The sequence below is a fragment of the Amborella trichopoda genome, chromosome 8 (assembly GCF_054954075.1).
Source record: "Amborella trichopoda isolate Santa Cruz 75 chromosome 8, AtrichopodaSantaCruz75HAP2 v2.0, whole genome shotgun sequence".
In the NCBI taxonomy this organism is placed as follows: Eukaryota; Viridiplantae; Streptophyta; class Magnoliopsida; order Amborellales; family Amborellaceae; genus Amborella; species Amborella trichopoda.
The window spans coordinates 13,186,223-13,199,403 of NC_142343.1; the positions used below are offsets into that span (position 1 = coordinate 13,186,223).

Genomic DNA, 13,181 nt, shown 5'->3' on the forward strand with positions numbered 1-13,181 from the left:
ATAGTCCTTAAATTTTCTGTCGACAAATAACACAATCTAGCTATCCAAGTTCACGCTACAAGACTCGTGACTTTTGCGATATGAAAAGTATAAGTCACATTGTATACAATCTCTTTTTTTGTATTATTATTTCGATGTATCTCATCATTATTTTTGTATTTTTATTTCAATGTTTTTAAAGATCCATTGTCTTTGACCAATCCGAGTTTCTATATATTGAATTTTATCCAAAAGATTAATGGTTAATAAGAATAAGAAAAATTGCAGGTACCTTCAATTTAGACTTTTTAAACAACCTCTTCCCAACCAACTTTTTTATCGCAACATACTTTTCTGACAAATACCCCACAGTCAAAACTCATATTTATTTGGATGAAAATACCCTTATCCGTACAAACTCGCGTCACATCCCCGTAGGATGCGTAATGACCAAAGCTTAAGTGCCGGGTCGCAGTAAAAAATTGTCGGACCGTTACAATAAAACCACTGCCGTACCCCAATGCACAGCTACCGGACCGCATGAAAAATATGTTGGACCAATGTAAAAGAGTGCTGGACAGATATCACCTTGTGCCAGACCGAGCTAAAATCACAATCAGACCCATTGAATATTTGTCAAATCGAAGGCACCTTGTGCCTAACCACGTGCACACTATACCAGCAAAGAATACAATGCTGGACTGGCAGTTGGAAGTGCCAGACCAACAGTTGGAAGTATTGAACCGACTGCACCTCATGCTGGGAATGTGACACGAGCTTGTACGGATAAGGGTATTTTGGTCTAAATAAATGACTTTTTGATTGGAGGGTATTTGTAAAAAAAAAATATTTTAAAGTAAAAGTTACGAAATAAAATTGGTTGGGAGGGAAGTTGTCTAGAAAGTCTAAAGTAGGGGTATCTGCAATTTTCCCATAAGAATATCCATATCCTAAATATTTGTGAAACCCCTTCGACGTCTTTTAAAACTCGAAACAGTTAGGTGAGTTGTCAGGTTCAATTTTTTTTGTTTTTTTTGAGAAAACTACAACTGTTGTATACTCTACACCGCATCCTCCAACAAGCCACTCGGCCCTATAGGTTCTCCACAGTACAAAAAGAACTCTACACTATCGGATACTTAAAATATCCGAGATGCCTTTATGAATACATCAACACATATTTCTCCGTCCTTTCATAAGTCTTCAACAATCCTTGTGCGTTGCTCCCTGCCCTTCCTTGCCTGAGTAGCAACATCAGCTGCAGGATCATGCTTCCTCCTGTTAGTGGTAGCGGCTGCCCATTCCTTCAAGGTACATGCATCATGGGCAGTATGTTGGCCATGCTATCAGTTGTCGGTTGCATTTTCTTCGTTGAGCTCTTGTTGGAGACTGAGAGCGCTGCTTCTTTTCCCGAGAGGATAATGTCGTCAGATGAGGAAGACTTGAACTCCTCATCACGCCCCAAGTCCACCACCGGCACAGATGTGCTAGGGATATGAACTGCTGCCGTGTCGGCACCTTCTTCATTAGTATCATGGGAAGGGCCTTGAGTGACTTGGTGGTCATGCCTATTCAAAGTGACGCCACCTCCCCCTAATGCATCCCTTCCATCCGTGACCCCAGTGCCAAATATGGTCTCTAAGACCATGAAGTATAAAGGTAAAGTCTTGCCATTGTATCTTTTTACAAAACTATTCTCCTGTAAATAAAACATATGCATGTATTCAATTTGTGGGAACATTGCACTGAAACTTGCATAACCACATAGAAATAGACAATGAAAGGGTTTTCAACTCACCACTGTATACTGAGCCCATAGGATTGGTTCAGCAGTCTCCATATTTCTCCCATAATCAAACCCAAAACCAGATTGTGATAAAGTTTTACTTCCATGAACTTGGTTCTAAATTTCTTGTATTTATTCTTCAATCGTTCTAAGTCATAGGAATTTCCAATTGCCCCTTTCATGAATTGTATCATTCGGAGTCATGCACCTTTTTTTAGGCCCCTACCTTTTTTGACCTCTTTCAACAAGATATCAATAAATTGATTCTCCTCTGCAACGTTCTACTGTGCAAATTGTTTGGTTTCGCCTTTTCGTGATTTGCTCCCCATGACAGTATTTTTACTGGCCGTTGACGATTGGTTATCCATTCCTTCGGAAACAAATAGTGCATTTATATATTTACTAAATCGTATGGAGTGATAACACCACCTATGCACAAGGCATATGGACAATTGACAATTCATATATAAATTTGTTACAATATATCTACAATGATGACCGTTCATAGTACCATGTTAACGATTTTGTTTACAATGCAAACAAGAGAGATCTTGATAGGAAGATCCCTCAGATCCGTACAACAAAATGATTTTAAAAAAGTGATAGAGAGTAAGGAAAATCAAATTCTGATTTGAGGCTAGATCTACTCAGAAATGAGTAGATCCGCTCTCAAATCAATGGCATAGCCAGCATCGATCCAAAAAGCACGAAAGAATAAAATAAATATAAAATCCTAGATCTAACAAAATAACTAAAAAATAAAGGAAAAAGCATAAGAAAAATTCTTGGCCAGGCCAGTTGGCCCGGCAAACCCGAGGCTTCAAGGCCTCGCCCGTATCAGGACCGGCTGAGTTTATGCCGTACGTCCTTTTTTGTCTCTCTTCAAGTTTTGACCAAGCCTTGGCTTGGTTGGATTTCTTGATCTAAGGGTGGCCTAAAGCTAGGGTTTTCCTAGGTCTAAGATTTGCTAACCGGCTTTTTGTCTCTCTATCTTTCTCTCTCTCTTCCTCTCTTTCGTTTTCTCTGAGCTCTCTCTCTCTCTAAGCTTTTTTATTTCCTGGGCTCTTTCTCTCTAAATTTCCTAGCCTCCAACGTTCCACCTCTCTCTCCCAACTCTTCCCTTTCTCTCCCCTTAAACACGCTAGTTTTCTTTTCTTATAGACCTAATAGGGATGTGGATTGGATAACTACTAAAACTATAGGATTTGCTCGGTGTAGAATGGATAACTACTAAAAACTATGGGATTTGCTAAGTATAGAGTAGATAACTACTAAAAACTATGAGATTTGCTAGGTCTGAGTCGTAGGATGGGGACCATGGATTATGGTGGTCTATGGTTTAGGGGTCTACTGAAATAGTGTGGTCCTATGGTTTTTTTAAGGTTAGGAAAATCATGGAATTTTACCAATTTTAAAAATGTGGTCTCTACAGTTGCCACTCTTTGGCACTCCCTGTCCTTCGAGGGACAGGTGAGTGCCAAAGAAGTAGACACTCTTTGGCACTCCCTGTCCTTCAAAGGGCAAGTGAGTGGCAAAGATAATGTAGACATTTTAATTTTCATCATGACGTATTGTAGTCAGAGGACATACGAACTATCCTTCCAAGATATTGCGCCTTCCGCTCACCCACCTAGGGTATTTTCATTCTAGGGTTTTCGGCATGAGATGTCGATGAGTTACACTAGCTTAAAACTCGAGTTGGATTTTCTGACCATGCCACTTAACTTTAAGGGTTTTTCACAATTTCAAATTCTTAAACCTGACACTTTCTTTTATTTTCTTAGAGTTTTCTAAGGTCTTCTATAGATTTATCTTGTTTAGGTAAAGGTTTACTTGGTCAATTCTGAAGAGAGAGATGAGGTGGCAACATGGTAATCATCATATATTAGTGTCCAAACTCCTTCGTTCTTAAAAGTATTTTTAGAAATAAAACCTAGAGCCTTGAACTGGTCATGATTTTAACAAAGAAATTAAAGTTCTTTTAAAACATATGGCATATGATGAAAATTTTGAAATGAGAAAGATATTTTGAAAAACAAATTTTTAGTTAGCAGTTTTAGCTCCTACAACCATAGAGCCCTTCAAGTAGTTTAACGTCATGCAGCGATGGACAGGGTAGTTGGCAGTTATACTCATGCAAACGATGGAGTGTTTTTTAAAAGAAAAGTTTTGAAATGAAAGTTTTAAGATTTTTATTTCTTTTTAATTTTTTTTAAATGTGGGTCTTACAGTTTAATCACTTGTGACCCCTTTGGTAGACCCTATATGAGTGTGTCGGCTCCTTGCTTGAATCTTCAGGACGAGGAATCATCAAGTATTTCATTATCTTCTAACCTCAACTCTTGTATTTCAATTCAAAGGAGAGTTCTTTGGAGTTTTCAAGCAAAACATAGTTTTGAAAATACAGGATACTGCCCTGAGTGTTTAGAGTCTCTTTGGATTTCCGATTTAGTTCCTCCACCATTCACCTTTCAAAGTCCAGATGATCGATGTCCTTAACAAAGTTCCATCAGGCTAATGCTTATTGATTTTTCTTTTGACACTATTCTGACTCAAGATGAAGGAAGAGAAGATGTTTACATATTAAAGACTTTAGAGAATAGAAGGAAAGGAGAAAACTTCTTCTTTTTCATCACTTCCAGCATTTCGGGTGTTCAGCCTGGTAGCCATTTTTCCAACACATGGGGTTCCTTTTAGAATTTAAGCCCAAATGATTTCTTTTTTTATTTCTCCCCTGGGTCCCTTTCGGTTGTTCAGCCCAGCAAATTTTATTTTATTTTATTTTTTGAAGAAGAAAATGACGATAAAAGAGGAGGAGGAAGAAGAAGAGTCAACGGTGTTTTTTTTTTTTTTTTTTTTGGCATTTCGCTTTAAGACTATGTAAGGATTTGATCATCTTTCCCTTATCCAGGTAGCAGGGAGGTTCTAATATCAGCCATCCTCTGATTTCCCTTGCCCCAGGTTGGCATCGAATATTTCTTTGACAATGGTCATCGAGCTCCCTTTGGATTTATCTATTGAATTGCCCCACTTGATCCTTGATTTTGGGACTAATAATTACTCTTAGTTTCCTAATCCCTTACATGGATGGATAAGCTCATTAGTTATCCCCCGTTAATGGGATAATTTGTATTACTCATTAAGCGTTAATGCCTTTTGAAGTTTGAGGCGTGAATGCCCTATTTGGTTTCTTGCAAGGGGTGATCACTCACCCAACTCCTTTTTTATTATTATTTTCATTGAAGATTTTTTGCTCTTCGGAGGTTAACTCCGTAGTAGGCTCCTCCTCAGTGCTCGAGCTTGGAGGAGATTCTCGCAGGAGAAGAGTGACTAAGTTAACATTGGCTGACCTTATGGCACGTTGGGAGTCTTCAAACAAGGGCTCAATCTCATTAACTGCCCCTGTTGTGCCCTCTTCATGAGAGGAGATTACCTCTATTTAGTAGTTTGATGGGGTTGCCCCTGCAGGGCTTTCTGTTCTGTTAGGAACTTGTTTTTCATGAGATGAACTTTTGTGATATGGGGGTACCCCAGTTATCGGAGTTGTGCTCCTGCCCTAGTTAAGCTCTAGAAATCTCTCCTCTTAAGGAGGTGACCCAATTTGGTCACCATATGGGTGGATCATCTGGGAAGTCTTGTGAAGACGGCCCAGGTGGGCCTCTTAGAATTTTTAGAAGGTCAACTTCTTTTGATAGTTGAGGCAGTAAGTCTCCTTGAAGAATTTTCTCATCTGCCTCCTCTTGAGTTATTCTCCCGGAATTAAGGTTTTCTTGTCACCATGAGTCTGGAACTCCACAGTTTCTTAGTCTTGGTTAAGCTTATGCTCGAGTTCACCTTGCTTTTGCGAGTTTGATTCATTATCATACATGTGTGATTCATTTATTATGTGAATTTAGAAGTACAGGTTGAAGGGATCATCTGCCCTAGTTTGATTACCGATGATGGGGACTTCTTGTACCTCTTTCGAGACTACATCTTGGAGTGGAATTCCACATGTGATGACCATTTCGCGTACGTTTTTTGGGTTAACTCCTGGGTGAGCTTATGCTCGTTTTGTTCTTCATCTACTAGACTGTCCAATTGATTTCTTCTTGTGCTCCAAGGTCATTGTAGCTGTTTTTCAGGTTTGAGTGCAGTTTGTGATTCTTCTGAGTTAATCAGGTTGACATCATAACTGTTTGTCGAGACATCTAGAGTTTCTATTTTTTCTCTACCAATCACCTCTTTCTTTTTAACACTTATCGTATCGTTATCAATGAGGTCCTGAACTCTATGCCTGAAAGCTCAGCATTCTTCAGTATTATGAGCATAATTTTGATGCCACTCACACCATCGAGATGTATCGCCTCCATGGAAGGGAAGAATCCTGGCTACTACAGGTAATTCTATGAGCCTTGCCTTAAGCAACGTCTTAATGACATCGGTCATAAGCTCATTAATGGGAGTGAATTCCCTTGGTGTGGAAGTCTGCATTCTCCATGTGGTAAAGTAATTTTTAGTCCTTTCTTTTGAATGGTTTGTAGAAGGGTTGCTTTTCTTGATTATGTTCACCTCTCCTTCTTGAGAGGGTCTTTCGCCAGTCGAGTTATCAAAGACTATAGCCGCATCCTCCTTAGCCCGTTCATAATGCGCTACTTTCTCAAGTATAAGGTCAAACGAGTAAGGAACCGCCCCATTGCTAGAGAACATGACATATTCTGAAGTCATGTTCTCTAATGTCATTCTTACCTTCACAGATTTAGGGAGTGGGGTTTCGACGACTCGTGTAGCGGTCTCTCTGAATCTTGTTATAAATTCAAAGGGAGACTCGTTCGACTTTTATTTGGTGGATGTTAGCTCACCAAGGGTAATGGGTCTTGGCCCCGCCTGAATATTTCGTCAGGAGTTGCTTGAGGGTTATCCTTCATGAATCTCTGGTGCCACATCAAAGGCACCTCTGATAAGTCATGCGAAAACATGACCTTAAGTTGGTTGGGTAAGTCTCGCAACATATGGACCATTAATAAGTAGGTGTTGATGTGTGCCTCAGGATCCTCTTTCCCAAAAAATTTGTTTATGAATTGTGGCATCACAAACGTTACTGGTAGATCTTCTAGGTGTCCTAGAGTTTCTTGTACATAGGTTTTAGGAGCTGAGAAGTCTCATATTCTCATTTCTCTAAAGAGTCTTGGAGGCATTTCATGTAGGTGAATTGAGACGTCGTTATAACCGTGACCTTGCTCGGCTGCATGGTCTGTTGAACCTGGATTTGTGGTATGTGGCTTGTATAGACTGGCTTTCCCATGTAGCGGGTTGCCCCAAGGATTGAGCCTAAGGATTATGTTGAACTTAGTGTGCCAGTTGTCGGCCTACAGATTCACTCGAATTGAATTGGGTCAGAACAGACCCATTACTCGGAGTTTGCACTACTTGGCCGCAAGAAGGCCTGCAGGTTAGAATAACCACTTGATTAGGATGGACGACTCAAGCTGCTATGATGACTAGACCTCTGACCTTTGACAGTGAAGTTCGCTTGTCCTTGACCTTGACTGGATGATATAACCCTAGGGTTATGATATTCTCTTGCCCCAACACTGGACTGAAAGAGTGCAGGGAGGTCATAACTCGATTGAATTGGGTGGCAGGCTAGCACCTCTAAGGTTATCATGGTTTGAGCCAAGTAGTTGGCATGGTTTATAGCATGAGCTTCTGACCTAACCTGCTTGGATTGACTACATTAGATGATGTACCCTCGGTTCAACAGGTCTTTAAAGAATACATGCACCTTATGATTGTCTTGATACCGAGTTAGGTGAAAATTTTGACTTTTACTGGTGCTGGGTTGCTTGGGTAGACTTTCTCTAGCTGTGTGTGAACCCACTTGCCCCCTAACTGGCTGATTACTAAGACTAGAATGCTGGGCTGCTAATTGAACATTAGGGTTAACCTAGCGGGGATTGACTGACTCATACATCTAGACCGGGGTCTTACTCTTGGTGTGCCAACTAGATTTGAGGCTAACCCCCATGTCATGGAGGATTGCCCCTGGCCTAACCCCTTGACTGTTCAGGGTATTACGATACTATTAACCTGTTGGCTCGTGGCTTCCAAATGATTGCCCTGAGGGCGGCTTGGAGGGCTAGATATGGTTCCATATGGGTTGAGACTCGATTCACTAACACGAGTGCTTTGGATTTGCGAGGGAGCACTATGACGATGCCTCTCGGACTGACTAGGTTCTCTAGATCTAGACTGGGTTGAAACCATAGGGTTGGACCTTGCTTTGCTTTGATCTTGGGTCATAACTCCTAAACTTGTGCTAGACTAGAAAGGTTGGACCTAGCTTGGGCATGGACTTAGATTAGGCTCGATGGACTTCTGTTTGAATCCCAATTAGAGGTGAGCCCAGTCTAAGTCTAGGAACAACTCTGAATCTAGACCTAAGAAAAGACCAGACTTGATGGATCTTGCTATACTCGATTGGTTTCAATTTGAACCTTAAGTTAAGATGAACGTAGTCTAGTTCTAGAGGAAACTCTATACTTAGACCTAGGCTAGGACCTAGACTGAGATCTGGACTAGATGGGTACGAGTCTTGGCTCGGACCGAGGAGGCACCTAGGCTTGAACCTAGGCGTGAACCCGGTTCGGACCTGGACTAGGCTAGCCACAAGCTTGAGTTTGAACTTAGAGGGTTGGTTAACAGACCGGTTGTTGACCCGAATTGGATGAAGGTTAGGTTAAGCACGAGCCTTGGCTTTGACCAAAAGGGGGCCTAGGTTTGGACCTAGGTGTAAACCTGGTTCGGACTTGGGCTAGGCAAGGCACAAGTTTGGAGTTAGACCCAGAAGGTTTTGAAAATCAAACTGGGTGTGGACCCGGACGGGATCAAGGTTGTGTTACCAAAAGGGGGCTTTGGTTCGGACCTGGGCTAGGCTGGCTACAAGACTGGACTTAGACACAAAAAGTTTCAGCTCGGACTAAAAGAGGATCCGGACTAAGATCTAGGACTAATCAATCGAGATATGCGAACAATGCACTCGAAAACTTTGCCTTAAACTATAAGTAGGCTCGGTCTGAGTGGGTTCCTTACTATTGAAATGCGGTTAGGCTGAGTAGGTCCCCACGTAGGTCCTGGCCTCCTGTTATGGAAATCAACCAAGTCCTACTATGTGTGGAGTTGCTTTGAGGCTAGGGATTATGGAGGGGCGCTCACAGTTAAAGTTACGTAAATCCCAACCTCCTCGGCTCTCAATACTATCTTTCCCTCACGACCGTTAGTGCAGGATTTTTGGAGTTTTCAAAAAATTTGTTGGTTTCCCGAGCTTCCCCAGTCCGTTGTGTGCAAGAGTGTGTAAAGAATCTTGCAAGCGAAAAGAAAAATAGCAAACAGGAAAACACACAATGCAAGAAAAAAAAAGGAGTGAGCACTTGGCACAAATTGTGCCAAGTGAGGTGTGCTTCGGGTCAGGTTTTTAACCGACCAAAAGCATAGTCAGATGTGCGAGTAAGCAACGCCCAAGAAGGTATACAATTAATAAAAGTTGAACCAGACACAACTCGTGCCTAGTTGAGCGTGCCCCAAGTCAAGGGTGACTCGATCAGGGCACAATTAGATAGAGAGTGCAGGTGACCCTGAATTTCATTTATTTATTTTTTAATGAAAATAGAAAGTAGTGGCAACTATCGAATTACAAGAAAATAAATGAAAAATAGAATTATTATTTTTTTGACAAAAAATTTTCTTGTTTTTTCTTTTTTTGGACAGAGGGAGAGGCCAAAAGTTGAATTTTATTTTTTAAGAGAAGATTCTTTATTTATTTATTTTTTTGTGAAAATGAAATGACATACAAAAAAAAACTTTTAGAGCAAAATTGATTTTTTTTTTTTTTAACCAAAGAAGCTTTAAAAGTTGTTTTTTCTATCTTGCAAAGCAAATTTTTCTTTTCCAAAAATGAAAAATGCCTCAAAAATTTTTTTTTTTTTTTTTGAAAGCAAGATAGCATTTTGCCTAATTTTCAGATATGAGAAATGCCTTTAAAAAAAAAAAAAAAATTGAAAGCAAGATTGCCTTTAAAAGATTTCTTTTGTTTTTTAGACAAAGATGCCTAAAACATTTGCTGATTTTTTTTTTTTTTAAGGAAAGTGATTTTTTATTTTAAAAACTAGCTAAAGATACCTTTTTTTTTAGTGGATAAGAAAGATGGCCTCAAACACCCACTCTTTTTCTCTCCCTTCCCCATTTACTCTCCCTATTTTCTCTCAATCTCCCTTCCCTGTCCATCTCTAGCTAACTCTTTTATAAATTTCCTCTCAAGGGATTAGTTGCTATCTAAGTAAATCTCCTCTCAAGGAAAGAGTTTCTATCTATTCCCCAAAGTTCTCTTAACAACTCACACACCTCATCCCACTTAACTTAAAGTCACCTATTATTGATATGAAGAACTATGCCATGAATACCAAAGAAGAAAAATTATTCCATGAATATCAAAAAAAGATTAAAGCAGAAGAGACCAAAGAATGTTTTTGAACGTGAATACCAACGGTTAACAATTAACCCAAAGCGTTAACTATAGAATATCTCCAAAAAGAAAGCTCTACCTCTTAATAAAAAACTCTACTTCTTTTAGTAAGATAAAAAAAAATGAATAAACAACAAGGAAACCTTACGAGGAAATAAAAGAAGACAACAACAAACTAAAACAAACAACAAACTAAAACAAACAAGGAAACTAAAGTCAGAATCCCAAAAGAAAATATTTATGCCCTTCTCTCTCTTTCTCTCGGTCTAAAACTCACAAAAGTTCAAGGAGATGAAAATAAAATAGAAAACATTGAAATCTGAAAATTTCTAGCCATAAACAAAGACACGCAGTCCCTCGAAACACAAGAAAATTATTTGGAACAGATCCAAGCCCTTCACAAGTTGGACTAGGTGGAGAGAGAAGAAAATAGGAAGTTGAGTAGCCTCTTTTAATAGAGATAATCACGAACCCAAAACAACTTTTTAGAAGTAGAAAAGAAACAGACACATAAACATAAACATGCTCTTATCACAAAATTCAATGAGTAATCCTTTTCGTTTTTTCTTTTTTTTCTACTTACAAACAAATATAATAATAAATGAATAAATAATGAAAAGAAATACTAACGGAAAAAGGTAACAAAAACAAGGCATATGGACAATTAAGAAATATTAAATCTTATGGAGTGATAGCACCACTTATGCACAAGGCATATGGACAATTGACCATTCATATATAAATTTGTTACAATGTATCTGCAATGATAACCGTTCATAGTACCATGTTAACTATTTTGTTTACAGTGCAAATCAGATAGTCTTCATAGGAAGATCCATCAGATCCGTACTACAAACTGATTTTAAAAAAGTGATAGAGAGTGGGGAAAATCAAATTTTGATTTGAGGCTAGATCTACTCAGAAATGAGTAGATCCGCTCTCAGATCAATGGCAGAGTCAGCATCAATCCAAAAAGCAGGAAAGAATAAAATAAACATAAAATCCTAGATGTAACAAAATAACTAAAAAAATAAAAGAAAAAAAGAATGAGAAAAATACCTGGCCAGGCCAGTTGGCCCTGCAAACCCGAGGCTTTAAAACCTTGCCCATATCAAGACCGGCTGAGTTTATGCCGTGTGTCCTCTTTTGTCTCTCTTCAAGTTTTGACCAAGCCTTGGCTTGGTTGGATTTCTTGATCTAAGGGTGGCTTAGAGCTAGGGTTTTCCTAGGTCTTAGGTTTGCTAACCGGCTTTTTCTCTCTCTGGGCTCTCTATCTTTCTCTCTCTCCCTCTCTTTCTTTTTCTCTGAGCTCTCTCTCTCTAAGATTTCTTTTTTCTAGTTTCTTTCTCTCTCTAGATTTTCTAGCCTCCCATATCCCACCTCTCTCTCCCATCTCTTCCCTTTCTCTCCCCCTTAGCACGCTAGTTTCCTTTTCTTATAGACCTAATAGGGATGTAGATTAGATAACTATTAAGAACTATGAGATTTTTAGGTGTAGAATGGATAACTACTAAAACCATGGGTGTGGAATGGATAACTTCTAAAAACTATGGGATTTACTAGGTGTAGATGACTAACTACTAAAAACTATGAGATTTGCTAGGTGTGGATCATAGGATTGGGACCATGGATTATGGTGATCTATGGTTTAGGGGCCTTCTAAAATAGTGTGGTCTTAGGTTTTTCTAAGATTAGGAAAATCATGGAATTTTGTCAATTTTAAAAATAGGGTGTCTACAGATTTATATCAATGTATGGGAAAGGCAAACAGTTCTAATCCCATTTCTTGTTTCTATAGCTATTGTTTCACATTAGTGGAGCAGATAATGATATCAAAATCAGACAAAAAATAGGTGTGTTAAACACTGCTACATATTCAGCAGCATATGACCAATTATCTCATGCATTCAGGATTTGACTCAAATAATGAGATCAAATGATGTTTGATCCACTTATGCAAACCAATGGCATTCTAAGCAAGCCAATGACATCATAATGATATCAAAATGATATCAAAATCAGATAACAAATAGTGTGTTAAACACTGCAGCATATTCAGCAACCTATGACCAATTACCACATGCATTTAGCACCAAGATTTGACTTAAAATAAGATCAAATGATGCTTGCTCTACTTCTGCAAACCAATGACATTCTAAACAAGCCAATAACATCATAATGATATCAAATTCAGATAAAAACAATGTGTTAAATACTGCTGCATATTCAACAGCATATGACTAATTATCACACGCATTTAGCACCAATATTTGACTCAAAAAATGAGATCAAATGATGTTTGAGCTACTTCTGCACACCAATGACAGTCTAAGCTAGCCAATGACATCAAAATCAGATAACAAAATAGTGTGTTAAGCACTTCTGCATATTCAATGGCATATGACCAATTATCACACGCATTTAGCACCAAGATTTCACTCAAAATGAGATCAAATGATGCTCTATCTATTTCTGCAAGCCAACAATATTCTAAGCAAGCCAATGACATCATAATGATATCAAAATCAGATAAAAAACAATTTGTTAAACATTGCTACATATTCAGCAACATATGACCAATTATCACACGCATTTAGCACTATGATTTGATTCAAAATGATATCAAATGATGCTTGATCTACTATTTCAAACCAATGACATTTTAAGCAAGCCAATAGCATCATAATGATATCACATTTAGATAAAAAATAATGTGCTAAGCACTATTGCATATTCAGGAGCATGTGGCCAATTATCACACACATTCAACACCAAGATTTGACTCAAAATGAGATCAAATGGTGCTGATCTACTTCTGCAAACCAATAAAATTCTAAGCAAGTCAATAACATCATAATGATATCAAAATCAGATAAAAAATAGTGTGTTAAACACTGATGCATATTCATCAGCATA

At 38.7% G+C, this 13,181-nt stretch overlaps 1 long non-coding RNA gene across 1 annotated transcript; it reads right to left on the reverse strand.

Moving 5' to 3' along the window:
• Nucleotides 1–981: 981 nt before the first annotated feature.
• Nucleotides 982–11,896, reverse strand: LOC148780799 (uncharacterized). Its single transcript, XR_016060524.1, has 2 exons — nt 11,325–11,896; nt 982–1,678 (listed from the first exon to the last, which is right to left on the reverse strand). It is a non-coding gene; the product is annotated as an uncharacterized LOC148780799 (long non-coding RNA).
• Between the last annotated feature and the right edge of the window lie 1,285 nt (nt 11,897–13,181).